Source organism: Bos javanicus, chromosome 13, assembly GCF_032452875.1.
Source record: "Bos javanicus breed banteng chromosome 13, ARS-OSU_banteng_1.0, whole genome shotgun sequence".
NCBI lineage: Eukaryota > Metazoa > Chordata > Mammalia > Artiodactyla > Bovidae > Bos > Bos javanicus.
Genome location: NC_083880.1, coordinates 24580403 through 24607540, shown reverse-complemented (window position 1 = coordinate 24607540; position 27138 = coordinate 24580403). Strand labels below are relative to the sequence as shown.

General features: G+C 40.9%; 1 long non-coding RNA gene across 3 annotated transcripts in view; it reads right to left on the bottom strand.

The window, feature by feature from the left end:
* Window positions 1-299: 299 nt before the first annotated feature.
* Window positions 300-27138, bottom strand: part of LOC133259052 (uncharacterized) — a 129670-nt gene continuing 102831 nt past the window's right edge. For 2 of the 3 annotated variants that reach the window (XR_009740248.1, XR_009740249.1), the window contains exons 3-7: window positions 14775-14816; window positions 9574-9669; window positions 8004-8057; window positions 5610-5709; window positions 300-640 (exon numbers count right to left, since the gene is read on the bottom strand). This is a non-coding gene — a long non-coding RNA (uncharacterized LOC133259052). The remainder of the gene's footprint in view (window positions 641-5609; window positions 5710-8003; window positions 8058-9573; window positions 9670-14774; window positions 14817-27138) is intronic. The other variant, XR_009740250.1, reaches the window with a different exon arrangement.

Sequence of the window (27138 nt, the reverse complement as noted above, 5' to 3'; positions counted from 1 at the left end):
ACCGAGGAAAAGCCTACGTTGACAGCCAGTGCCGAGCAGAGGGGAAACAGAGAAGATTCCCCGAAACAAATGGTTTCAGCAGCTGCTAGAAACACCCGCCCCTCCAAAATCTTTCTCTCAGGGTCAGGTAGCCTCCAGCAGCGGTTCCTCAAAGCCATCCAGGAGCGTCGTCCTGGTGGCTCTACTCTAGGAAAACCCCAGAAACCAGGTGTCGCGAGAGCACAGGAGTCTCGCGGAAGGAGCCAAAAACAGAGTGGGGTCCAGCTGCTCGCCACTCTAAAGCCAAAGAAGAGGCGAGCTGGTGGAAAGGAAAGTTTGCTTTATTTCAGAGGACAACAGCCTGGGGGCAGGGGGCTCCTGACAAAGGCCAACTCCTCCACACTGACAATCAGTGGGCAAGACCTTTTATGGAGGGAGGGAGGAAGGGATGGGGCTTCATGCAGAAAGAGCACAGTCGGCTCTGGCAATCATCTTGAAATTGGTGCTGCAAGAGTCTGGTCAGTGTCATCTTGATTCGATTAGGTACAGTTAATCTTCAGTTCCAGAGTCAGTTTGTTCCCATTTCTTTGAGGCCAGGTCTCAGAATTGTGGCAGCTTATGTCATGGCTACAGTCTGGTCATCATGTGGGGGTTTCAGTACCTACAAGACAGCTCATAGGATATGGCTCAGAATGTTGTCTAAACCCTTGAGGAGGAACTAAACGTCCTTGCTGCTGCTGCTAAGCCGCTTCAGTCGTGTCGGACTCTGTGCAACCCCATAGATGGCAGCCCACCAGGCTCCCCCGTCCCTGAGATTCTCCAGGCAAGAACACTGGAGTGGGTTGCCATTTCCTTCTCCAAGGCATGAAAGTGAAAAGTGAAAGTGAAGTCGCTCGATCGCGACCGACTCCCAGCGACCCCGTGGACTGCAACCCACCAGGCTCCTCCGTCCATGGGATTTTCCAGGCAAGAGTACTGGAGTGGGTTGCCATTACCTGCTCCAAAAGGTCCTTGACTATGCTTAATAAACTAATATTATTTAATCTTGTTGAACTGTTTCTTTGGTTTCTGCATTTTCTCAGTGCTCTAATTAAACTTATTCTTTGGCTAAAGTTTTTCCACAGACAAAAGGCAGGCTGAGGACATGGGGAAGCAAAAAGATCATAGTGTCCTGCTCCATTCACTATGCCTGTCCAATTTTTACAGCAGAATTATGCTAGGTATACAGAGTAAATGAGAGAGCTTTTCTTTCTTAATACTTTACAACAGTTTAAAATAGTAATTATCTGTTACTTACAGGTTTTGCAGAATCACTCATAAAGTAACTTATCACCTTTTGGAAAGTGTTGATATTTACCTGCTTTACACTATCTACTATAGTTCATGATCTAAACAAATTTTATCTTTTCGAGACAGTATTTTTTTTTTTAGATTATCATTTATTTCACCTGGATTTTCTCACTTTGAGTGTTGCCAAGTAGAAACATAGACCAAAAAACAAACAAAACAAAATGCTTCGAATAAATGGACTGCTGAGCATTTCCTTAACTTGCACTAAAGATGACATTGCTTCTTTCTCTTTTCCCCTTTCAGTGGGAAAAAAATTTTTAGATAATACTTGGAGGAGCTATGATTCAAATGACATTTCTGTATTAAGCAATTTATAAAGCAAACAATCTAGTTTCAAATGTATCTTGCTCAATACTAAACTGTGTTTATGAGACAAATCTGTATATGTGAATTATGTAGTTTCTTACATTTTAGATGAAAAATTAAACCCTTTAATAATGGAGAAACAATGAAAAAATGCTTGAAAATAGGTGCAGACGTTGAGCTTCCTGATAAATGATGACCACTGTTTTAGAGATGTGGACATCACAGTGGGGTCATGAACCCCAAAAGTACATGGTGGGTGGTCCTGCAGTTGATGTGGCATGCCCCAGAGCTGCCACAGGACAACCAGAAAGAATGAGTGTTGATGTCATGATTGTTCGTACAGTGGTCTCTATAGTGTCCATCCATTCTCAGCTGCAGGGCCGAGGCCACTCAAGCCAATCCCATCTGCTCTGCTGTTAATACTGGACTGCCGCTGCTGCTGCTAAATCACTTCAGTCATGTCCGACTTCCCTGTCCCTGGGGTTCGCCAGGCAAGAACACTGGAGTGGGCTGCCATTTCCTTCTCCAATGCATGAAAGCAAAGCAAATCATCCCAGGGCATTTGTATGTAACTTTTAGAGGTTTGCATTGCTGGACCTCTGCTCAGGTTTTGAATTATATTCTTGTGTGTGTACCGCTAGGGTTCTAAATAATTTTTGAACAGCCCCACCAGCAGAGTTCAGCATTGGGCTTTACTAGAGGTGTCTCTTGCTTCTTTGGGAAAGGACAGGACAATTTCCTAGTCCCTGTCTGGCTCAGGCACAGGCTTCAGAGGTAACAACTCCAGATAGATAAGAATAGGGGCATCTGGTTTCAGGTGTTATCTAGATAAGATAGGGACTTTAATCTAGGTTTTTAGAGGTGGGGTTATGGGGTTCTAAAACGTGTTTCAGTTGCTTCCAAGATAAAGTGTGTTTTCTTGGGAGAAGGTTTATTGCTTTTACTTGATTCTCCAAGGAGTCGATGAATTAAAAAGTCTTAGTGTATTAGTGAGGGTTGTCCAGAGATACAGAACCAATAGGAGATAGATAGATAGATAGAGGAATTGGCTCATGCAATTATTTAGGCTAATAAATTCCACGTGTCTGATGTCTGCAAGCTGGCGATCCAGGAAAGCCAGAGGTATAATTCAGTCCAAATCAAAAGGCCCGAGAATCAGGTGAGTCAACGCTATTAATCCTAGTCTGAGGGCAAAAGAAGATGAAATGTCACGTCCCAGCTCAATCAGTGAGGCAGGGGGAAAATATGGGGGAGCAACAAATTTCTCCTTCCTCTGCCTTTTGTTCTCAACAGATTAGATGATCCCCAACCACTTGGGGAGGGCAGTCCACTGTAGTGAGTCCACTGATTCAAACGTTAAGCTCATCCAGAAATACCCTCACAGACACAGCCACAAACAATGACTAACCTGGGCACCCATGGTCCAGTCATGTTGACACATACAATTAACCATCACAGTTAAGAACCTTGGTAGAGGTATCGTAGACATCATTTTCCGTGAGTTCAGGCAAAAGTGCAGAAGCAGTAATCTAAGGCTCGAGAGAACCAGGAGAGTAGACTCAGGTTTGTACTGCAGGCAAGAAACAGAAGGAAATGGCAACCTACTCCAGTATTCTTGCCTGGAAAATCCCATGGACAGAAGAGCCTGGCAGGCTATAGTTCATAGGGTCGCAAAAAGTTGGACACGCTGAGTGACTTCACTTCTTCTTCTGGCAGTGGTTCTCAGTCTTGATTGCTCATTAGGACCACTGGGAACTTAGAGAAGTCCAGAGAGACGCCCTATGAGTTGAATAAGACCGCACTGAATCCAGGTTGGAGGTGTTTGTGTTTCTGTGCCTTAAGGATTCTCAAGAGATCCTTGAACAAATTCACCCAGAGAGGTCAAGTTCTTGCCTTCAGCTCTACAGCCCCACACAGATCAGATCATAGTTTCTCAAGAAAAAAAAAAAATCTTCCTTGGTGGCTCAGGCGGTAAAGAATCTGCCGCAATGCAGGAGATCCAGGTTTGATCCCTGGGTTGCCTGGGTTGGTAAGATCCTCTGGAGAAGGAAATGGCAACCCACTCAAGTATTCTTGCCTGAAGAATCCCATGGACAGAGGAGGCTAGCAGGCTACAGTCCATGGGGTTGCAAAGAGTCAGACGTGACTGAGGGACTAATACTTTCCACTTCCCTCGAAGTAGATACAGTCAGACAATTTATACTTCTAAAGGAAATTATAATAATTACTTGTGGTACATTAAAATTCAATGTTTTTTTATCAGAGATATCAAAGTCTTACCTGCTTGGGATCTAAGGGACTTAGATGCTTCATAATACTCTTGAGTGGTATTTAGAAAGGCTGAAATCTTTCCTGCCGAATAGTCTTATATTGGTGTTGGGGCTTAATATAAATACCCAGAACTTTTACCTATTCCCCAAGAAGAAGTTCACACAGTCTAAAAGTTTAAAACCTTCTATTTTCTGGATATTCATCCCAAATTTTCCAGTTTCATTTCATCCCATTAATTCCAGTGAAGTGAAGTGAAGTGAAATTTGCTCAGTTGTGTCTGACTCCTTGTGACCCCATGGGCTATACAGTCCATGGAATTCTCTAGGCCAGAATACTGTAGTGGGTAGCCATTCCCTTCAGGGGATCTTCCCAACCCAGGGATTGAACCCAGGTCTCTCATATTGCAGGCAGATTCTTTACCAACTGAGTTATCAGGGAAGCCTAATTAATTCCAGTGGCAACCACTTATATCATATTATCTCAACAAATCACTCATCAGTGTATTATTTCAGAGAGAATTCATTCCAAGCAAGAGCATTTATTTCCAAGATTTCCATTCTCTTTGCAGTGTGCGAAAAATGATCAATGTAATTAGGTATAGACACTATTTAATTTTGATTACTGATATACAAAGTAAACTGTAGAAACATGAAATATCCAAATGAGGACACAGTCTGAATATAAGGCATGTGAGCAATATACTTTGGTAAAATATTTAAAAGGGTTTTATTGCTTAGCTATTTTTAGCATTTATCTTAATTATTTAAAACCCTATTTTTTAAAAACATTAAATAATGCTTCCTGCAAACTCCCCTTTGGTTTGAAGGTAAGTAGGCATTAACTTTTTTTTTTTTTTTGCAGATGCTAATGAAAGCCTGAAATTAACCACCCCATTCTATACTCTCTGCAGTTTTCTCCTGGCTCCCCAATATATATTTTACATCTCTGAGTTTTGATCCTTCTTGTGTGATGTATCAACTAAATTCTGCATTTTTTAGGATAAGAAATATCAAACAAGACAAGCCTATGGTGAAAAGTTCATCAAGCACTTGAATTTAGTGTAGAAATTTGTCTGCCTCTTAATTCTGATTGGATAAACATCAGTTTCTGATGACCAGTTTAGGAACTCAATGATGGTGGGTGGATTACATGACATATCTAGGAAGCATGAGGACCCTATATCCCAGAGTGACTGGCTCTTCATCTCAAAGTTCTGGATGCTTGAGGCACTAGAGAGCAGCTCTTCCTCTGAGCTGTCCTCACCACTGGGAAATAAATCAGCAGAAAAGTCTCTGACTTCAGAGCCATCTGTGTAGCTTGGATTCACATCCCCTTTCTGTCACGTAGAGCCCTGTCACCCTCATGAAGGTCACAAACTGTGTGAAGTTCAGTTTCCCATTGGTGAAATGTGATCACTAATACCTACCTCTGAGGATTTTATGTGTATTATGTAACATATCTGGCTGGGGGAGAGGGAGGCAGTCAATAAATGGAAATGACCCTTACACATTCCCAGAGTCTATTAGCATCAATGCATTTTCTTTCAGCAGAGAAAAATTTATTAAAATCCGTTAAAGAATACTTACTTTTATGTAAGTGTATCTCCTAACATTTTCTAGACCAATAACTAATATTTATTGAATGTCTACATTGTACCAGGGATAGGGTTCGGAACTGAAGACAGAGCAGTGAACAAGGCCTACCCCAGTTTGCTATTCCTGTGTTTTACAAGTAACTAAGTCCATCCATCCGCTTTGTTCATCTTTGGTGGTTTCAGCGAGAAGTCCAATAAGCCCTCATAGTCTGGAAAAAAACCACACAAAGGCTATTATTCCCCTTAGGAATTTATTGAATGCTAACTGTAATAAGCATTTGTATCTGTTTTAAATTTTTTATTGAGTTATAATTTAAATACCATACAATTCACTTGCTTGACTTGCACAATTCAGTGAATTTTGGTATATTTACACAGTTGTGCAACTATCACCACAGGCACAGAGGTTTTTTGTTTGTTTGATTTGGGCTTTTAAAAAAAATTTTTGGCCATGGGACATGTGGGATCTTAGTTACCCAGCCAGAGACAGAACTTGCACCCCCTACATTGGAAGGGCAGAATCTTTACTGCTGAACCACCAGGGAAGTCTCAGCATTTGTACCTTAATTCACAATAATCCTATGAGGCAAGTTCTATTATTATTGCCATTTCACAGAGAAGGAAACCAATGCACAAAGAGATAAGTGTTAACATCACGGCACAAATGTGTGGCTGACCCTGGACCATGGACCCCAGCAGGCCGGCTGCAGGCTCTTAGCCCCATGCTCCCTGCATCACACAGACGGAGCAGAGCCGGAAGCAGCCTCATCTTCTCCAGGACACACAGCACATGTATACACCTTGAGCCCTGTGGCATGGATGCAGTTTGGACAAATATCCGTAGGCTCTGGGAAAAAAGAAGACCCAGAAAAATTCTTGCTATCAGGTGGTCCTAGATCTAAAATTCTCAACGAGGAGGGAAAGGTAGGCAAAGGTTCACCCTTATACCTCCTGGAGAAGGGTTAAGTATGCCAAGAGGACTCACCCTGAGATGTGCCAGATTATCCTGAAAACTTGTATTTCCTTCCCAGGGGAAGGGATTTCTATTAACAAAAAGTGGATTGAAAGAGTGTTTCTTTACTGGGGACATCGGGAGAAGTAGGGGGGGCGTCCCCTTAGTGGGCATCATACACAAATTGTGGCTCTGCAGTTGATGGGTTGGGGGTTGTTTGAAGCTGCAGACCAAACAAGAAAGGAAGAATTGCATCAGGATTTATAATCATAGATCTATAACCCAGGCTGTAGATGGCTTCACCATGGCCAAACTCCCAATTCCACAAAGCTATCTAAGCTGGTCAGCGGTCCTCTTGGGGCCTAGCAGGAAAGATCTGCCCAGAGAAGAGTTCCACACAGAGTAGTGAACCTGTTTCTTTTTTTAAAGCTTTTATTGAATTTGTTACAATACTGCTTCTGTTTTATGGTTTTTCAGTTTTTGGGTTTTTTTTTGGTTGCAAGACATGTGGGATCTTAGCTCCCCAACCACAGATCGAACCTGGGCCCCCTGCATTGAAAGCCAAAGTCTTACTTAAAAGAGTTTGTATGATGCATCCAGAGTGAATGGGCACTAAAGGAGGCAAAGTAGAGAGACACACAGCTATGGTAGGAGGAACCATGACATCGAGAGATATTAGCTCTTAGCCCAGGAGCAGCCGAAGAGACACATGGTGGCTGAGACACCCTTCACCATGGAAGAACGGATCACCACGCAAGCAGTGATGCCCAAGGTGGGGTCTGTAAGATGATCCATTGTGACATTAGAAGGAAATAGTAGAGCTCTTATTTGCACTTATTTATTTATCTCATTGCTTCTTCATTTCTATTTTTGCATACATTGAAAATATATATATTGGGGACATGCTCTATTTTTTTTGACCACTGAAGGATCAAAAGTGGTTGGAAGTCACTGCAAAAAGCAGATGCGCTTCTTCTGGGTCAGCCACCAGAATGATGTTATATATGGAAAATGTTCCTATTTGCCATGAGGCCCAGACCTAGGACTGCTGTCTGCACCTACCTCTCTTCCTGTACTCCCTTAAAGACCCACTGATAATCCCAAGGGATCTCTGGAAGAGCCCAACCAAGAGACAGTATCCAGTTTTGGTCTATGGTTTCATGAGGGCAACACCCATGTACGAAGCTGAGGCTAGGGGAGATCAGAGCTATGATCTCTCAGAAGGAACCACAGAAGGAATTCAAATGGTTCCAGGGAGAAGGTGTGAGGTGGCCCCAGACACCATCAGGGAAATGAGAAATTTGGAATTGCAGCTAGCTTCCTATTGGCCTTCATTAACAGTTGCATCTTTTCTATCAATCATTCTCTTTTGGATGTACACCTCTGAAGCAGTTAACTTGAGTGTGTTACATTGAACTTTTGGGTAGCTACACAGTGCAGCTCCCTCGGAACCATTTAACACCAAACATTTAAAAAACAAAAGGAAATTTCAAGGCAAGATCTCTAAAGGTCATCAAGCTTTCATAAATTTTCATCAAATTTTCTACCTACCCTGTAGGTCTAGTAGCTGGAAAACTTTTCCAATAGAGAAAAATACAGAAAAAGCTGTAATAAAGAAATGAAGAGAAATCCACTTGAGAAACAGAATTAGAAGCAATTTCCAATGCAGAATATTGGAAGGATTTTAGTGACTTTATCCCATATTACAAGCAAAAATAAAACAATCACAAATATAAAGTAATGTGGTACTTATGTAACATATAGTATGTTCTAAATTCCACAATTATTGCTGCTAATGGTCGAATTCATGAGCAGGGTAACATAGATCAATGGTGATTTCCATATTCTTTCCTTTATATTATTCTATACTTGTGAAAACTTGGCTATTACTTCCTTTCCATATTCTATACTTGTGAAAACTTGGCTATTACTTCATAAATGATGTTTCCTGAAAAAGGAGAAAATATTTTCATAAATAATTTCAATAGTCTTTCACCTATGAATACCATCCCTCTTTGTAGATTCCATTTGTCCCATCTAAAAATGTCTTAAAATATTAACATAATATAAGCTGTTATTACAGTATTTATGATACCTTTGCTCCAGAAGACCCATACAACTACCTAAAAGTTCAGTCATGTTGCTGCCAAAATACCTCTCAGCTATGGTTATGTGTCCATTTCTATCTCGCAAGGCAGATGAACACAAAGAGAAATTAATCGTGGTCTCTGGGCTAAAGGAACTTGCACTGTAGCAGAGGGGACAAAACATGCACATAAATAATTATGATACAAGAGTAAATATGTGATAATACTATAAAAATAACATACATAAAAAGTAGAAGAATGTCAGAAAGATAGCACTCACTTCCAGAGTAGGGGGGAGGGGTGTCATGAGATTTACAGAGAAAGGTGTACTTGATCGAGGCATTAAGGAACAAGGTATGACTTAAGCTGAATGAAGAGGAAGCAGAGGAGAGGGAGCAGGAGGGGAGTAGAGGTGTGGAAGCTGGGGTGGGGGGCGTGAGGATAGAAAGAAGAGGAACCAAAAAAATTACACCTTCTAAAACAAAGAATGGAAAAACTTGGAGTCCAGTTAAAAAGCAAGTTATGGGATAAAGTTAGCTCCAAAGTAATTGGAGACAAGTATGTTGCTGCTGCTGCTGCTGCTGCTGCTAAGTCACTTCAGTCGTGTCCAACTCTGTGCAACCCCATAGACAGCAGGCCACCAGGCTCCCCTGTCCCTGGGATTCTCCAGGCATGAACACTGGAGTGGGTTGCCATTTCCTTCTCCAATGCATGAAAGTAAAAAGTGAAAGTGAAGTCACTCAGTCGTGTCCAACTCTTAGTGACCCCATGGACTGCAGCCCACCAGGCTCCTCTGTCCATGGGATTTTCCAGGCAAGAGTACTGGAGTGGGTTGACATTGCCTTCTCCAGGAGACAAGTATAGAAATGAGTAATAAAGAAGGATAGGTAATAAAGAAGTTTGGTTGGTTGGTTAAAAGGATATGATTTAAAGCATCTTCTCTTACCTTTACCTATTTCCTTCTTCCAGCCTTGAGTATCCTCACTCCACTTTAGAAACCCATAGACTACTGCTTTGTTTATTTGTTTACTTACTAGACTCTTCCCAGATCAGGAGCTCCGAGGGCAGGGCTGGTGTCATTTCCCTCTTTGTAGCCACAAAGTCCAACATGGAGCTTGTTGTGTAGATGTCTATGGGAATGAATGCCAGGCTGTAGGAACCATCTCTATATAGCAGTCATCTTGTTATGCTCAAGATTTTGTGTGTTTTTTTTTTACTGGCGACTCGTTTCATATATGATGTTATACATATTTCAATGCCATTCTCCCAAATCATCCCACCCTCTCCCTCTCCCATAGAGTCCAAAAGACTGTTCTATACATCAGTGTCTCTTTTGCTGTCTTGTATACAGGGTTATTGTTACCATCTTTCTAAATTCCATATATATGCGTTAGTATACTGTATTGGTGTTTTTCTTTCTGGCTTACTTCACTCTGTATAATAGGCTCCAGTTTCATCCACCTCATTAGAACTGATTCAAATGTATTTTTTTTAATGGCTGAGTAATACTCCATTGTGTATATGTACCACTGCTTTCTTATCCATTCATCTGCTGATGGACATCTAGGTTGCTTCCATGTCCTGGCTATTATAAACAGTGCTGCGATGAACATTGGGGTACACGTGTCTCTTTCCCTTCTGGTTTCCTCAGTGTATATGCCCAGCAGTGGGATTGCTGGATCATAAGGGAGTTCTATTTCCAGTTTTTTAAGGAATCTCCACACTGTTCTCCATAGTGGCTGTACTAGTTTGCATTCCCACCAACAGTGTAAGAGGGTTCCCTTTTCTCCACACCCTCTTCAGCATTTATTGCTTGTAGACTTTTGGATCGCAGCCATTCTGACTGGCGTGAAATGGTACCTCATAGTGGTTTTGATTTGCATTTCTCTGATAATGAGTGATGAGCATCTTTTCATGTGTTTGTTAGCCATCTGTATGTCTTCTTTGGAGAAATGTCTATTTAGTTCTTTGGCTCATTTTTTGATTGGGTCATTTATTTTTCTGGAATTGAGCTGTAGGAGTTGCTTGTATATTTTTGAGATTAGTTGTTTGTCTGTTGCTTCATTTGCTATTATTTTCTCCCATTCTGAAGGCTGTCTTTTCACCTTGCTTATAGTTTCCTTTGTTGTGCAGAAGCTTTTAAGTTTAATTAGGTCCCATTTGTTTATTTTTCCTTTTATTTCCAATATTCTGGGAGGTGGGTCATAGAGGATCCTGCTGTGATGTGTGTCGGAGAGTGTTTTGCCTATGTTCTCCTCTAGGAGTTTTATAGTTTCTGGTCTTATGTTTAGATCTTTAATCCATGAGATTTTGTTATTAATGACCAAGTCTAAATGCTCACAAAGGAGGGAAACAGGACAGTGGCTCAGCAAGCCAGCTGGACAGTCAAACTGACCTGGGTTGGAGTTCACCTCTGCCATTTCCTCAATCTGAGTGAGACTTTACACAAACACTTTTCTGACAAACATACATTACCCTCATTTGTAAAACAATCATAACACTTACCTCCCAGCATTATGGAGAGGATTAAATAAGCTGTGTGTTGGACCCTTAGCACATTGCCTGGGACCTAGTAAGTGCTTAATTTATATAAGTTATCTTGCTATTTAACATCAAATATTGTTTGTCAATGACACTTGTAAAGTTGCTCAATATGTCAGCATGACACAGGTTTTATGTTCAAAGCACAGAGGCTGGATAATAACAGCACTTTATTTTAATTCTAAAATGGTACCACCATGATTCTCTTTCTGGTGGGCATATTTTTTTTCTTTTCTCTTTTGACATATTACACACACAAAGAAGAATGAAAAAGGACACAAACATACATTGGAATGTATAATTATGTAGTAAATATGCTTGTAACCCATGTCCAAGATTTAAAATGAAATATTGGTTGCTCCTCTGAAGTCCCCACTGTGACACTTCCAATTCAAAGAGGTGACCACTGCCCTGATTATTCTGGAGGGAGGTCTTGTCCTAGCTCTCCTAGGGTAGTCCTAACCCTCCTAGCTTCCTTATAGCTTTATTCCCTATGAAATGTGCTTTCTCTTATTTTTCAATTTTATATCAATTAAAAATAAATTGTATGCAGTCTTATGTGCCTTGCTCTTTTGATCAGTATTGTGTTCATAAGATTCTTCCTCCTCACCAAAAACCCTCTATTTTCTCCTTTTACATTGTTGTAGGATTGCAATGTGCTAATGGATGTACCACGATTTAGTCATTCACTTAATGTTTATGGCCATTTTACTGTTAATGGACATTTGGTTCATTTACAGTTGAAGATCATTATCAAAATTCTGCTTGGAACACTCTTATATATCTCCTGAGACACAGTTGTGTGGATTTCTCTAGGGATATATCCAGGAGTAGGATTGCTATGTTGCGAAGTATGTGTAGCTCCAATTTTACTGGAAAATGTAAACTGTCTTCCAAAGTAATCGTACTAATTTCTACGACTACCAACAGTGTATGAGAGCTCTCCACATCCCAGCCAACATTTGTTATTATCAAAGTTTTAATTTTGGCACTCCTGTGTGTGCCCTAGGATCTCGGCTTGTACTTTACAATTATTAATGAACTTGAGCATCTTGGAATATTCTTATTCATTATTTAGATTTCCTTTTTTTGTGAAGTGCTTATTCAAGACGTTTGCTCTTTTCATTGGGTTGTCTGCCTTTTTCTAATTGATTTGTGGATACAAATCTATGTTGATTATATGTTGCAGATATCATTTCCTTCTGTGGCTTATAATTTCACACTATTTGTGGTGCCTTTTCATGAGTTTAATTAAGCATTTTAAAATGTTTGTTCTCACATTTAAATTTATAATCCACATGAAGCTGATTTTTGTGTGTGGTGTGAGGAAGGGGTCCAGTTTGATTCTTTTCACATTTGTGCTGTGCTCAGTTGCTCAGGGGTGTCCGACTCTTTGTGACCCAATAGACTGTAGCCAGCCAGGCTCTTCTGTCCATGAGATTCTCCAGGCAAGAATAATGGAGTGGTTGCCATTTCTTCTTCCAGGAGATCTTCCTGACCCAGGGATTGAACCTGTATCTCCTGTGTCTCCTGCATTGCAGGCAGATTCTTTACCCACTGAGCCATCATAGAAGCCTTCTTTTCACATTTAGATACTGTTATACCAGCATTATTTATCAAGAAGATCATCATTTCTCCAATTGTTCTGGACTACCTCCTTAGTCACAAATCATATCAATTTATGCCTGAGTCTGTTTTGGGTATCCTTATTCTTTTTCAGGAGTCTCTTTATCTGCAATAATTCCACACAGTCATGACTAATATTTGGCAGAAGAAATCCTCTTTCCTCATAACTCTTCTTCCAGTGTGTCTTGAATATTTATTTAAATAAATTTAAAGAAATTTAAAGAAATTTATTTCTTTAAAAGTTTAATATCAGCTGGCTAAAATGAAAATCAGTCTCTTGGGGTTTTAATTGGGATGCCATTGAATATTGAGACTGATTTGGGAAAAATTTAAATCCTTACTATGTCAACTCTTTCAATCCATGTAGATGGCATATCACTCCATTTATTTAGATCTTCCTTCCTTTCTCCCAATAAAGTTTTGTAATTTTTCTTATAGAGTACTTATACCAAAGAAAGGCAATGCCAAACAATGCTCAAACTTCCACACAATTGCACTCATCTCACACGGTAGTAAAGTAATGCTCAAAATTCTCCAAGCCAGGCTTCAGCAATACGTGAACCGTGAACTTCCAGATGTTCAAGCTGGTTTTAGAAAAGGCAGAGGAACCACAGATCAAATTGCCAACATCCACTGGATCATCAAAAAAGCAAGAGAGTTCCAGAAAAACATCTATTTCTGCTTTATTGACTATGCCAAAGTCTTTGACTGTGTGGATCACAATAAACTGTGGAAAATTCTGAAAGAGATGGGAATACCAGACCACCTGATCTGCCTCTTGAGAAACCTATATGCAGGTCAGGAAGCAACAGTTAGAACTGGACATGGAGAAATGCTGGGCTGGAAGAAGCACAAGCTGGAATCAAGATTGCAGGGAGAAATATCAATAACCTCAGATATGCAGACGACACCACCCTTATGGCAGAAAGTGAAGAGGAATTAAAAAGACTCTTGATGAAAGTGAAAGAGGAGAGTGAAAAAGTTGGCCTAAAGCTCAACATTCAGAAAACGAAGATCATGGCATCCGGTCCCACCACTTCATGGGAAACAGATGGGGAAACAGTGTCAGACTTTATTTTCTGGGGCTCCAAAATCACTGCAGATGGTGACTGCAGCCATGAAATTAAAAGATGCTTACTCCTTGGAAGGAAAGTTATGACCAACCTAGATAGCATATTCAAAAGCAGAGACATTACTTTGCCAACATATGTCCGTCTAGTCAAGGCTTTTCCAGTGGTCATGTATGGATGTGAGAGTTGGACTGTGAAGAAAGCTGAGCGCTGAAGAATTGATGCTTTTGAACTGTGGTGTTGGAGGAAACTCTTGAGAGTCCCTTGGACTGCAAGGAGATCCAACCAATCCATTCTAAAGGAGATCAGTCCTGGGTGTTCATTGGAAGGACTGATGCTAAAGCTGAAACTCTAATACTTGGGCCACCTCATGCAAAGAGTTGACTCATTGGAAAAGACCCTGATGCTGGGAGGGATTTGGGGCAGGGGGAGAAGGGGATGACAGAGGATGAGATGGCTGGATGGCATCACCAACTCAATGGACATGAGTCTGAGTAAACTCCAGGAGTTGGTGATGGACAGGGAGGCCTGGCGTGCTGTGATTCATGGGGTCGCAAAGAGTCAGACACGACTGAGCGACTGAACTAAACTGAATTGATACATTTTTTGCTAGATTTTTCACTAATGTAAAAGTCTGGGTTCTTTTTACTGTATGTTATCAAATTATTTATAGTATCTTTTATTTACTAGACCTTCACTGTTTTTCGGATATAATACCAAGCACTTCAAATATGCTGTGTGTTGTAATACTCACAACAATCTTGTTAGCTCCTCCTACTATTATGCTAATTTTACTTTTGCACATGATGCTCAAAAGGATTATATATATCACTCAAGGTCTCACAGTTAGTAAGTATCCAAGCCAGAATTTGGAAGCCTTGTCTGATTCCCAAGTCATGCTATGCTGCTACCTCAGTGGGAGACATGCCCTAAGGGAACTGAATGCATTTCAGATATGCTTTGATGGGTAAGAAAGATCAAGGATCTGGGATACTTACCAGAGGATGGAAGAAGCAGAGGGATCCCAAACACTCAGGAAACTGAAATAAGATGTTGAGATGAGCAATGATGGGAGTCACATAAAGTAAGGAGGTGCTGAAGACAAACATCACTCAAGCTGCCATTTTTCTTACGGCAAAGAGAAGTCAATCAGTTACCTTAGGAGCTTCTGGGTATCAGGTTTGCTTCAGTGGCATCAACCCCAGACACACAGAGGCCATATCAGCAGTCTATGTTACCCACTTGCTATTTTTAAACTGAATTTTATTACCTAATTTTCCAGTCTCTTTCAACTGGTACCTTTCATTTGGATTTTCATCTTAGCATATGCACTTCCCCTAATTCTTACAGCTGTTTGCTCAAGCCAATTTTGAGGCTAATTTTGGGAGGACTCATTTATACTGAATACACAGCATATATGAGAAGATGCCTCTCATATAGAAGATTTTTATGAATAAAAATTCTTTGATATAGTTCCTAACCATCAATCTGCATTTTTAAAATGTATTTAAGAGTGCCATTGGCCAGGAACTCTAAGAAGCAGAATTGCAGCACAGATGGTCCAAGATTCTTAATGTCTAATGTTACACTTTAAAATGACGCTGTTTCATGGTGTTGATCTGCCTGCCTCTTGAATTCTTCAGAAAATGCATGTTGGATTGTAGTTGATTTTGAAGAGCGATAGCTGTATAAGGTGAGCCACAGTTAAATTCAGCTTTGGAATAATTGGCCTTCCTCCATTGTTCAGTTCATAATAGCTGCAATAGCTCAGACTGCTAAAATAGATCCAATTATGTAGAAAAATATTAAAGGAACAGCAAGTATTTCCTCAGTTACCATACCTTGCCTAGAAAGTAAGCAAGGATTTTTTTTTCTTTTAGCTTATGACTGTACATAAATAAATTTAAGGTCCAGTAAAATGCAGAAACCCAGAAATAAAAATATAGAAGAAAACCTTCACTTAGCAAAAGTTCAGACAATCCTGAAAATTACAAAAGTAAAATGGGGTTAATGGGGATACGGAAAGATTATAAAATGTAAGAGGCATGATTTAAGAACTTTGATGCATATTTAATACTACAAATTTGTTTCTGAAAAAACTATAGTACACAGTTGCACATGTGTCTAGTATAAATCCATAAAATTTTAAATAAAAATAAATGAGTAAATGAATAAAGAGATTCATATATTTGATGTGTATTTTATGTCATGGTAGATGTATGTTATCTGAGATAAATGCTAATTGTTGTGTCAGTCCCTCAGTTGAATCTGACTTTTTGTGACCCCATGGACTTCCCTGTACTTCCAAGCTTTCCTGTACTTCACTGTCTCCCAGAGTTTGCTCAAACTCATGTCATTGAGTCAGTGATGCCATCCAATCATCTCATCCTCTGTCGTCACCTTATCCTCCTGCCTTCAATCTTTCCCAGTGTCAGGGTCTTTTCTAATGAGTCAGCTCTTCGCATCAGGTGGGCAAAGTATTGGAGCTTCAGCTTCAGCATCAGTCCTTCCAATGAATATTTAGGGTTGATTTCATAATGTAGAAATTTGAAGATTAATGTGTTTTATAAATTACTTAATCATTTCAAAGTACATTAAGTTTTTTTCCTCCATTTTGCCCCAATTTTAGCATCTCCTTTTGTGAACCATTTCTAATTTCACTTATTGTATTCAATTGTTACATTCCTATTTCCCCTATTTGGGGAATTTTTTAAGATTCTTTTGATTGTACTTCCCATAGTTCATCAACTTTAAGCTAGACCCAACTTATGATATATTTAAAATTTTTTTAAATAGGAAATTGGGAAGACACTTTCTTAGAAAATTATGTTGTTTGTGGTTGTTAGGTTCCCAGGCCAGTTCATAAAAACAAAACAAAACCATTTCTTGCAAATTGTTGCTGGAGCTTAACTCCAATAATACTTCAGAGTCTGTACACCATTTCTAACAATTATACCATGGGAAATAAATTCCTTTTAAAGCTGAGATATCAGAAAAGCACTTTATTTCCCTACTGCAGTGGGACTTGGATTTCCTCCTTAGCTGTCCCTTCTAACTTCTGAGGCCTGACAATGGGGAGACCCTCTCTAACCTAGACACTCAGGGGGGCTTCTATAAACTAGTGTAGGGGCTCCAGCCACAGGACTAATGGTGGGGTGCTGGGAAATATGCAAAATGAAGTAGGCCTTGGGTGGAAGTTTAGGGGAAGAGGAACAGGTTCAGAGCCAAGGCTTTCTTTCAGTTCCGATCGAGCCCAGGTTTTGCCTTCTACTGTCAGTGTTCTGTCTGATCCTGTTCACAAAGAGTGGCGCGCCAGTCTCTTCCTTTCCACTTTCTGTTGCCTCTACCCAAGACAGTATTCCTCCCTGACCGAAATCCGAACAAGATCAATCTGCCGGCTTTCTTCCTTTAGCCTTTGTCCAAGGACATGAGTCTCCTGAGAAGGACTTAAGGGTTTTGACCATTGGAGGTGACCAGGAAACACATGAGTGACAAGGTGATTCCTTCTTTCTGTCCTCTATTTCCCCCTAGAACATGAAAAGGAGTATCAGGTCTGCAAAGACACGTTAATAATGAGTCTTTTACTTCTATTTATTTATTTTTGGCTGCCTGCACAGCACGCAGGATCCTTGTTGTGCGACCAGAGATCAAACCTGTACCCCCTGCAGTGAAAACGTGGAGTCTTAACCACTGGACCAGCAAGGAAGTCCTTACATGTTAATAATGAGTCTTGAACATAAAGGCTCAAGTCAGAGTCATCCCATCTCATGGGGTCTGAAACAAAAGCTTTCTGGAACCCTTTTTTCACTGAAGAATCTAATAACTGCCCCCTTACAAGAAAGTACGGAGGATGACTTAGGGTTACGTGGGTCAAAGTACTCAGCACAGTGCTTAGCACATAGAACATCTTTAATAAATGATCACTTCTTTTCCCCTTTTGGGCCTTTCAACGTTTGGTCAGAGGACAGAAGCAGCTATTTTTGCAAAACCAACAAACACTTAGCAGCTCTAATTTGAAAATTAACATACCAGTATGTATTCTGCAAATCCTGTTAACAGAGGTTGTCAAATACTGGGTCCACTGAATTAATTACACTTGACATCTTTAACAAATAAGCACAGATGGCAATTTGTAGTCAATGGTAATCTCAGATCAAACTACTTTAGCGTCAGATTTGACTTACTATGAATTAATCTTCTCAGTTTGGGGTTTTCTTCTGTGTAGAAACATTTGCTCACAAGCTCTCTGAACACAAAGAAACTCAAAAAACTAAAATGTAATTTTTGCAGTTGACAACAGAACAAAAGTAAGCTAGATTTTGCCATAAAGGGTATTGTTTTAGGGATAAACTTCATAATATGGGGAAAATTATAATATAAATGACGTTGTCAAGTCATATTTTTCATGCCATTACTCTTTGTTTTATGTTGTAGCAGAAAAAAAAATGAAGCTAATAGTTTTAGAGGCAGTTCTCACGGGAGTTAGAAAGTCTGGTTTGGACATTCTGAGTACATCAGGTTTTCTTCACTGGAAAATGTAAAACCATTTCAAGGGGGGGTATCATAAAAAAAGAACTGGGAATGAGATGAAAGGGAACAAATAAAAATGGGACAAGGTATTCATGCCAGGTAGTCTTGGGTTTGAGTTACAGCTCACCTCTCACTAGCTACATGATGGTGACCAATTTAAACTCTGCAAATCTTAATTTCTTAATCTGTAAAGGAAGAGTAATATCTGAATTGTAGGTTACCATGCGGATTAAGTAAAGCAATCTAAATGCCTTTAGCTCAGTTTCTGACACATAGTAGGTGCTTAACAATGTTAATCCTCAACACCCTCCCTTTCCAGATAAAGAAATATAGAAACATGTGCAGAGTATCGTAATTAATAGGAAAATATTTATGCAATGTTTACTATGTGCCAGGGTCTGTCTTAAACACTTTAAAAATATTAATTCTCATCACAACCTATGAAAATTGCTCTTATTCTCTCTCTCCTACAGATGAAGAAATTGAGGCACAGAGAGTTAACAACTTTCCAGTGTACCCAGAAGGGAAGTTGTGGGGTCACCTTCAATCCTTGGCTGTCAGGTTTGCACTTAAATCCCACACACACTGTCTCTCCCCAAAACGAATGAAACCGTTCAGTAGCATTCTTTGTGGTCAGAATTTCATTACCAAGGGTAAAATATGATATATAAATATCAAAGGAATGGTCATACACAAAAACATTATTAAAAATAAAATAATATTAAATATGCCCTCCAGATATTTTACATTAAGTGATCTATGGGGCAAAGGGAGAAAGTGAAGCATGGGGATAAGAAGAGAGAGCATCATGGAGATTGGGAAGCCTTTACCAAAGTCATTGCATCTAAAACAGTGCTATCCCACCATCTAAGTGGGTAGAAACTTGTGGTTATGACAGAGCTTGTCCCTGACTTGTAGAAAACAGCACCACTTCCACTGGGCACCAGCCATCACTGCTACCCTTGCTTGAGCCATGAAGATTTCTTTAAAATAAAACCTCTGTCCCAACAGAGCTCTGTTTCTCTAGGTTCATGGTTTGAGTTCATTTCCCTTAGCATTCTTTACCACTGAGCCACCTGGGAAGCCCCATCTATGTATGTATCTGTTTATCCATCTATCCATCTATACTTGTTTGGTAATTCCAAGTTCCAGTAACCTTAACTTTGGCAGACTTCTGGTCTCTCCCTTCTACACAGGCTGGATGCCCTTGAGGTGGCAGATTAATTTGGCCGTGGAGAAATGACAGTAGAAGCATCTCAAGCTTGGGTCATCCTTGACAGTCCCCACTGAGAGAACTATTTAATGGGTATCTCAGGGCTTGCCTGGTGGCTCACTGGTAAAGAATCTACCTGCCAATGCAGGGGACACAGGTTTGATCCCTGATCCGGGAAGATCCCTCATGCCACAGAGCAACAAAGACCAAGCAACACGACTACTAAGCCTGCACCCTACAGCCCATGCTCCCCAACAAGAGAAACCACCACAATGAGAAGCCTGTGCACTGCAACTAGAGTAGCCCCAGCAGCAACAAAGATCCAGCATGGCCAAAAATAAATAAATAAAATTACAATGGGTGTCTCAGAACTGTTCACTTGAGGGCACAGACCTGATACCACAGTCCTAGACTATCTCTGGTCTGGAGATTTGCCTGAATGCTAAAAAATTCTTAGTAAAATATTTCCACTGGAAAGAAAGCTAGTATTATTCCTGAACAATACCAGGAATCGTAGGAACAGGCTTATGAAGAAACATCTTTTTTCCCCTAGTTAATTGGTTTGTGTGTGTGTGTGTTTGATTTGTTTTATTTTAGGTGGTGAACGGCTGCACAGACATTATAAGCATATCTTTGAAACAAGGCTGACCAAATTTCAGGCCTGCACATTTTTGTGGGCTTAGTGATGAAAGAGTACTGCTATTTTAAGAAGTGATTAAGAGCAGCTTTTTTTAGACTCAAAATTTAATCGAGATTTTTCTTTCTTTTGTCAATTGTTCTCTGACAAGCAAGTTCATTTCCAAGTACATTAGGCTGAATGAGATTCCAAGGGGCCCAGGAATATCCTTCCCGACTCGGTCTCAACAAGGGGGACAGTGTCCTCTTCCAGATTAAAAAGCCCCTTCAGAGGGAGCACATCACAAGCCTGCTGGTAAGACTAAAAGCTGGGCAGGGTCCTGGGAGGAAGCTGGCAAGGGGCCATGGACCAAGAATTCAAGATTATGAAATCCTGATCCATTTCCCTCCTCTAAAGACAGCTGAAAGACAGACAACCTCTTTGAAAACTCAAGATGTTGATCTACTGACATATAGTTGAGCTTCCCTCAACTCCGCCCTGTCACCTTTTCCTTTTGGAAGCCTGTTATCTAAGCAAAGGTGCTAATAAAAACTGACACCCACACCTTGCTTCCAGCTTGGCTTGGCCAGTGTTAAAGAACCACAATCTAATTGGAATAGTCCCTACGAATGACGTAACCACAGGGGGTGGGGAAAGCATATAAGGCATGAAATGCAATATCACATTCAAAACAAATATAAGGCTATCGATTGTGACATATATAAATTCCTCTCTTGTTCTATAGGTCTAAAGAAATTGGCCTGTGGAAACTGATGGATTATAATGTAACTGAGCAGGACCCTGAGGGGCCTTCCCCCACATCCTCTCCTTTAGTTCCTCTCTGAAGTAGCTGGAAAATAGTATTCAATGCAAAATTTCTGAGTTGTTTTGCACATGCAAAACCCTCATCTCCCCCCAAATGGAAGATCTTAATTACTTGACCACCCTAAGCACATAGCCCCAGGTCTTAACCAACCCTGTGACACCACTTTGTTCCCCGTCACATCAGAGAACAGTGCACAAGCTGATCCCAGACTCTATGACCCTGCTCCCTCACCCAGCTTTCTTTAAAAGTGCTGCCCAAGCTCTTCCTGGGAGCTCCAGGCTTTTTAGGTCATGAGCCACCCTGTTTCCTTGCATTGCCCAGCAATAAACATTTTGCTGCCCCCAACTCTTGACATTTCAGTTTGTTTGGCTTCCCTGTGCATTGGGCATTCGGACTTGTGTTAACAACAGAATACTCAAAAGTAATATTTTCCCATTAAGGAAAAAAAATCTATGTACGTGATTTACTTGGAGAAAAGAATGGCAAAACACTTCAGTATTCTTGCCTTGAGAACGCCATGAATAGCATGAAAAGGCAAAAAGATATGACACTGAGAGCTGGAGAAGACTCTTGAGAGCCCCTTGGACAGCAAGGAGATCAAACCAGTCAATCCTAAAGGAAATCAACTTTGAATATTTATTGGAAGGACTGGTGCTGAAGTTGAAGCTTCAGTACTTTGGCCACCTGATGTGAAGAGCCAACTCGTTGGAAAAGAGCCCAATGCTGGGAAAGATTAACGGCAAGAGAAGAAGGGAGCAACAGAAGATGACATAGTTGGATGGCATCATTGACTCAATGGAGCAAACTCCGGGAGATGGTAAAGGACAGGGAAGCCTGATGTGCTGCAATTCATGGGGTCACAAAGAGTCAGACACAACTGAGTGACTGAACAACAACAAAAATGTGATTTACTTTGGAAAAAAAACTCTGCTACATCAAAATTCTTATAAATATAAATAAGAGGGTAAGTAACTTTCCTGTGGTTTAGTGGTAAAGAGTCCACCTGCCAATACAGGAGACACAGATTCAATCCCTGGGTCAGGAGGATCCCCTGAAGAAGGAAATGGCAACCCACTGCAGTATTCTTCCCTGAGAAATCCCATGGATGGAGGAGCCTGGAGGGCTACAGTCCATGGGGACACACAGAGTTGGACATGACTTAGTGACTAAACCACAACAATTCAGTTTTCACAAGTCTTTGTTCCCCTCTTTTGCATTTGGTTGAGGGAGGGGAACACAGGATCTTTTCTCCAATTACAGAGAGTGCCACCAAGGGGGAGGCATGGGTCTGGCCAAACTACATACCAGGCTGTCGGATGGGTACATATCAGTACAGACATCCCCCCGCTATTCTTCCACACTGCCCCCAAATTTCTTTCATAGGCTTGAACTTCACTAACCCTGACTGCAGAGAATGACATTCTCAAAATTTCTCTAGTAGAAGAATCCACATCTGAAAGCTGAAGCTTGTCTTTCTTTCCATTTTCACTGCCTGCATTTCCCAAATGGCGATTTTTGTGAGATGTTAAAAGGTATCACCCAATAAAATCTTCAAGGGTCAAGTACATCTGAGAAAGAAGGGCCTTGAGGAAAACCCAGATCTCCTGCTGCAGAGGGCTATAGATTCCACTACATGCTAATACGCATCGCATCTCTCCAAGTAAGAAACAAAGTATGTACTGTCTTCCAAATATAGTGAACAATTTAACGTCTTTGTTTTTGTTTTTGTTTTTTTTTCCAGGGACCCATTTGTGTCCCAGGGAATCTACTTGGGGAAATTTTCTAATCATTTGGGAGAAATCGTATTTTAAAAAAATCTTATAGTTGTTTCCCAAGTTTCTCATTTTGTATCCATATTTTTAAATGTTTTGTTCTCACATGTCATATGTGTATTTATTGAACAGCATGTTAGTAAATATTAAAGAAATCAAATTAACATACTGTGTATTCTGACTCAACTCACTCAGCATTTAGAGAAAGTCTAACATTGTGTGCTCAACTCTTTTAGAGTTTTGGGGAAATTTCAATATAAGATTTCAAATAGATGAAAGGCAGTATTAGCATAGTTTTTTAAGGCCTCAAATCAAAGACACCCATTCAGATAGCAAATTAGTTAATTCTTCCTAACGTTCCATCACCGTGATAGAAGGAAATACCCATGTGCTTGCCCGTCCAGAGCCACAGAGCATTGATTTGATGAAGCACTTTCTGATCTGCAGCCGCTGATAATACCTATCAGCCGCCAGCAGCCAACTTTGATACGCCGCTGAAGGGCGAGTTAAGCAGCTTTAACTTGAAAAGGATCAGAAACAATTACAAAATCGAATGAGGTGCTCCTGACATGGCAGGAAGAGGTTGAAAAAGCAAAATATCAGGATTGTGCATTCATCAGTCCACAAAGCCAGCAAGACTCTCCCTGAATACATGCAAAAAAAAAAAAAAACCACCAGAAAACCCACAAGAAAAACAGAACCACAGCAAACAAGAAAACAGCTAGTGTGCAGAAATCACTTAGATAATTTTTGTGCTATATTTTTACAATTTTTAAAGATTTTTGTTTCAATTGGACAATTTTTAAAGTCTTCGTTGAATTTGTTACAATATTGCCTCTATTTTATATTTTGATTTTTGGTCCCAAGACATGTGGAATCTTAGCTCCCTAACCAGGGATCAAACCTGCACCCTCTGTATTGGAAGGCAAAATCTTAATCACTGGATCGCCAGGGAAGTCTCAGTCCTTGAAATGAGCGATAGCACCATGGCAGCCTGGGTAGGAGGAAGGTCTGGGGGAGAATGACATGATATGACATGTGTGCTCTGTCATGCCTGACTCTTTGCGACCCTACGGACTGTAGCCTGCTAGGCTCCTTTGTCCATAGGATTTTCCAGGCAAGAATACTGGAGTGGGTTGTCATTTCCTCCTTCAGGGAATCTTCCAGACCCAGGGATGGTATCAGCATCCCCTGCATTGCAGGCAGATTCTTTACATCTGTGCCATCCAGGAAGCCCTTGGGGGAGATGAATACATGTATATGTATGGCTGAGTCCCTTCGCTGTTCACCTGAAATGACTGCAACATTGTTAATTGGCTATACCCCAGTACAAAATAAAACATTTAAAAAACTAGCTATAGCACCAACATTAAGTAGGCTTGTTATAAAGCTTACATAGTGCTTAACACATATTAGGCACTCAAAAAATATTATTATTATTGGAACATAAAAAGGTGAGGGAGAGAAATACTGTCAAAATTCTAGTCACCTGCTAAAACTGTCAACCATCTCAAGACTCCCTCAGGATATTATTAAACAGCCAACACTAGGAAGCAGTCAATAAAAATACAGATATCATTCAAAGTAGAGGAACAAAGGAGCTAAAGTACAGACTTTACTAGAATCATTGAGATTCTTTTTCCCCAGGGGACTCCCAGTTTTCGCTGTCACTTGCGATATCTTCATGAGGGCTGACAATTGTTAAGTTTCCCAAGAAGCTGGTGATATGATTCAGAGACATCCACCAAATTGTGAAACAAAGCAAATTTGTGAATTTTCATCCATGAATTTCACATTTTTTTCCTAATGCAAATTGCCTGTGAAGGAATAAGAATGAAAACCTCAACCCAAAGTAAAAGGTAAGGAGTCTTGGTTTCAGATACCCAACGAGTGATGACATAGAAATACATTCAAAGGAGCTCTGCCTGGTTCCCTTGCCTTCTGTTTTCTCTATACCCCTACTCTTACTTGACCATCTGCACAAATAAGCCATTAGACCTGCCCCCAAACAGAGAATGTTTGACTGCTATGGAAAAAACCCTGCTTAGTCTCCCTGGCCATGAAGCTTCTTATGCCTCCTTCACCCTTAAGACAGATGGAATATTGAGCTAGAAGAGAAAAAGATTACTTGCTTCACACTTAATTCCCATTTTCACCCCCAGGGTTTCTCTTTCTATACAAAAGCTCAAGGTTTTGCTAGAACAGTGTGGGGTCATTTTCCTTCAGTGGCACATTTATACTAATCCATGGCCATCCGTGTATTTCAGCATCTATTTGCTGGACAGCACATTTCTCTGACTGCAAAATATTCTGTCCCCTGCAGACACCAGTTGTCTCCAAACAGGAAGATATGACCTTCATTTCAGCAGAGACCGGAAAGAAATGTCATTTCCTTGTGATATGTTAAACAATGTGACCTCTTGTTCTGCATCAGCCTCTGGCTCCAGCCCACCCTGCATCCATCTAAACTGGTCACTCTTGAAGTTCTTGCCTTAGATCTTTCATTTTGCTTGCTGGAGGTGGAGGTGGATAATGATGCTGGAATGTTGTCAAATTCCTCATGGAAAGAATAGATTGATTTTTGACAGTCCTAAGGGGGCTCGGGCCCCCTAAGCCATAGGTCCCAAGTGATGAAGAACACCTTCTGCAAACCTAGCACACCCCAACAGGAAGACCGTGCCTCTCTGGAGAGCAGTCACTCTGCTTTAGTCACAAACAAGCCTGATAATAGAAGAATCTAACTGAAGTTGACACATTCTCATTAGAGCAGCTGAAACAAAAGCACATATGGATCTTTCTGAATCATTGAACACACATTGCTTGATAAATTATATTCTCATTTTCAGAGGCTCCATCTCAGAACATCTAGCAGGTAAGAGCCGGCCTTAGCTCTGGGTTGGTACTTTTCAGCACCCTGAATGGATTCAGTGTAGGAGGGTGAAGGAAAAAGGAAAAGGTAACTGTCAGCTGCTGGCAAGTTTGTCTTCAACAAGGCTTAGCTAAGTGAACCCCAGCATCAAGCCTCAAGACACCAGTGCCTTTTCAAGAACTGCTGCTCTCCATGAAAGAACAGGAATTAAACTAGTGTTAAAAGGGCCAGAAAGGGTGACATTAATCTTTTTCTTGAAACTATGCTCTTTGACTCTGTTCTCTGAGCTGTTGGTGATTACATCATTCTCCTTTGGGCTTTGACTTGGGCAAGAAAAGTGTCCTGAGCGAAAGCAGGTGAGACAGAGCAGGTTGAGCTTTAGCAAGGCCACCCACACAGGACAGTGCTTCTGTACTGTGTGAAAGGAGCTCACGTTAACCTCTATATCTCCAGGTTCAAATCTCAGAAAGAGCCTCTGTCTGTGAGGATCTTATCACCAGTGATAGGAACTCACTCTGAACGACTGCAGCAGAAAAAGAACTGGAAGCACACTGAATAGTTCCCAAAACTGGTCAGCAAGACAAGGGAACAAGGACCAGAGATATGGGTGTGTTCCTTTACTGATGCTGCCCTCTATCCCCAGCTCTGGACACTGGTTCTGCTGCCCTTGGGAACAGGAGCTGTCCTTCCATGTCACTCGCTCCTCATTCAAAGTTCCAATGAGAGCCTGTGATTGGTTAAGCTGAGGCTTGTTTGTTGTAGCCACGGGTTTCAGGAAACAAACTCACTCAGAAGGACAATGCAGATAGTGGAGTGCAGTTTATTATACTGGCAGGCCCAAGGCAGAGTCTTCCCTTAGCCAAGGACCCCAACCAGTTTTTGTGGAAACCTTATATACCCTAAGTGTATGTGTCCAAACCCTCCTCCCCAAAATTCCCTGAAACTAGTCTGAACAAAGGAAAAAGAAAGATACAATCAAAGTTAACCCGTGATTCATAAGCCTTAAGCCTAGGTAGTTAACAGTGGATAATTATCAATAGGCTTGTGGTCATACCCCAATAAGCATAATAGAATGTATGATTCTATTTGGTTACACAGATAATTAGGGTATTCTTTTAGGCCATGGAGAGCCCAGGGGCTCTTCCTTCCGGGGGCCTGGTTTTCCAGTTGGTATGTCATTTCCATAGATACTGGGCATATAGCTCAAAGTCCACATTCCAGCCCAAGATGGAGTCCTGCTTTCAAAATAGAGCCTGTTCTGTTTCCTCCTTCATGTTCTCACACTTTGCTGGTGAGGTGGGGTGGGGACAAATCAGTTCAGTTCAGTCACTCAGTTATGCCTGACTCTTTGTGACCCCATGGACTGCTGCACGCCAGGTTTCCCTGTCCATCACCAACTCTCAGAGCTTGCTCAAACACATGTCCATTGAGTCGGTGATGCCATCCAACCATCTCATCCTCTGTTGTCCCCTTCTCCTCCTGCCTTCAATCTTTCCCAACATCAGGGTCTTTTCTAATGAGTTAGTTCTTCGCATC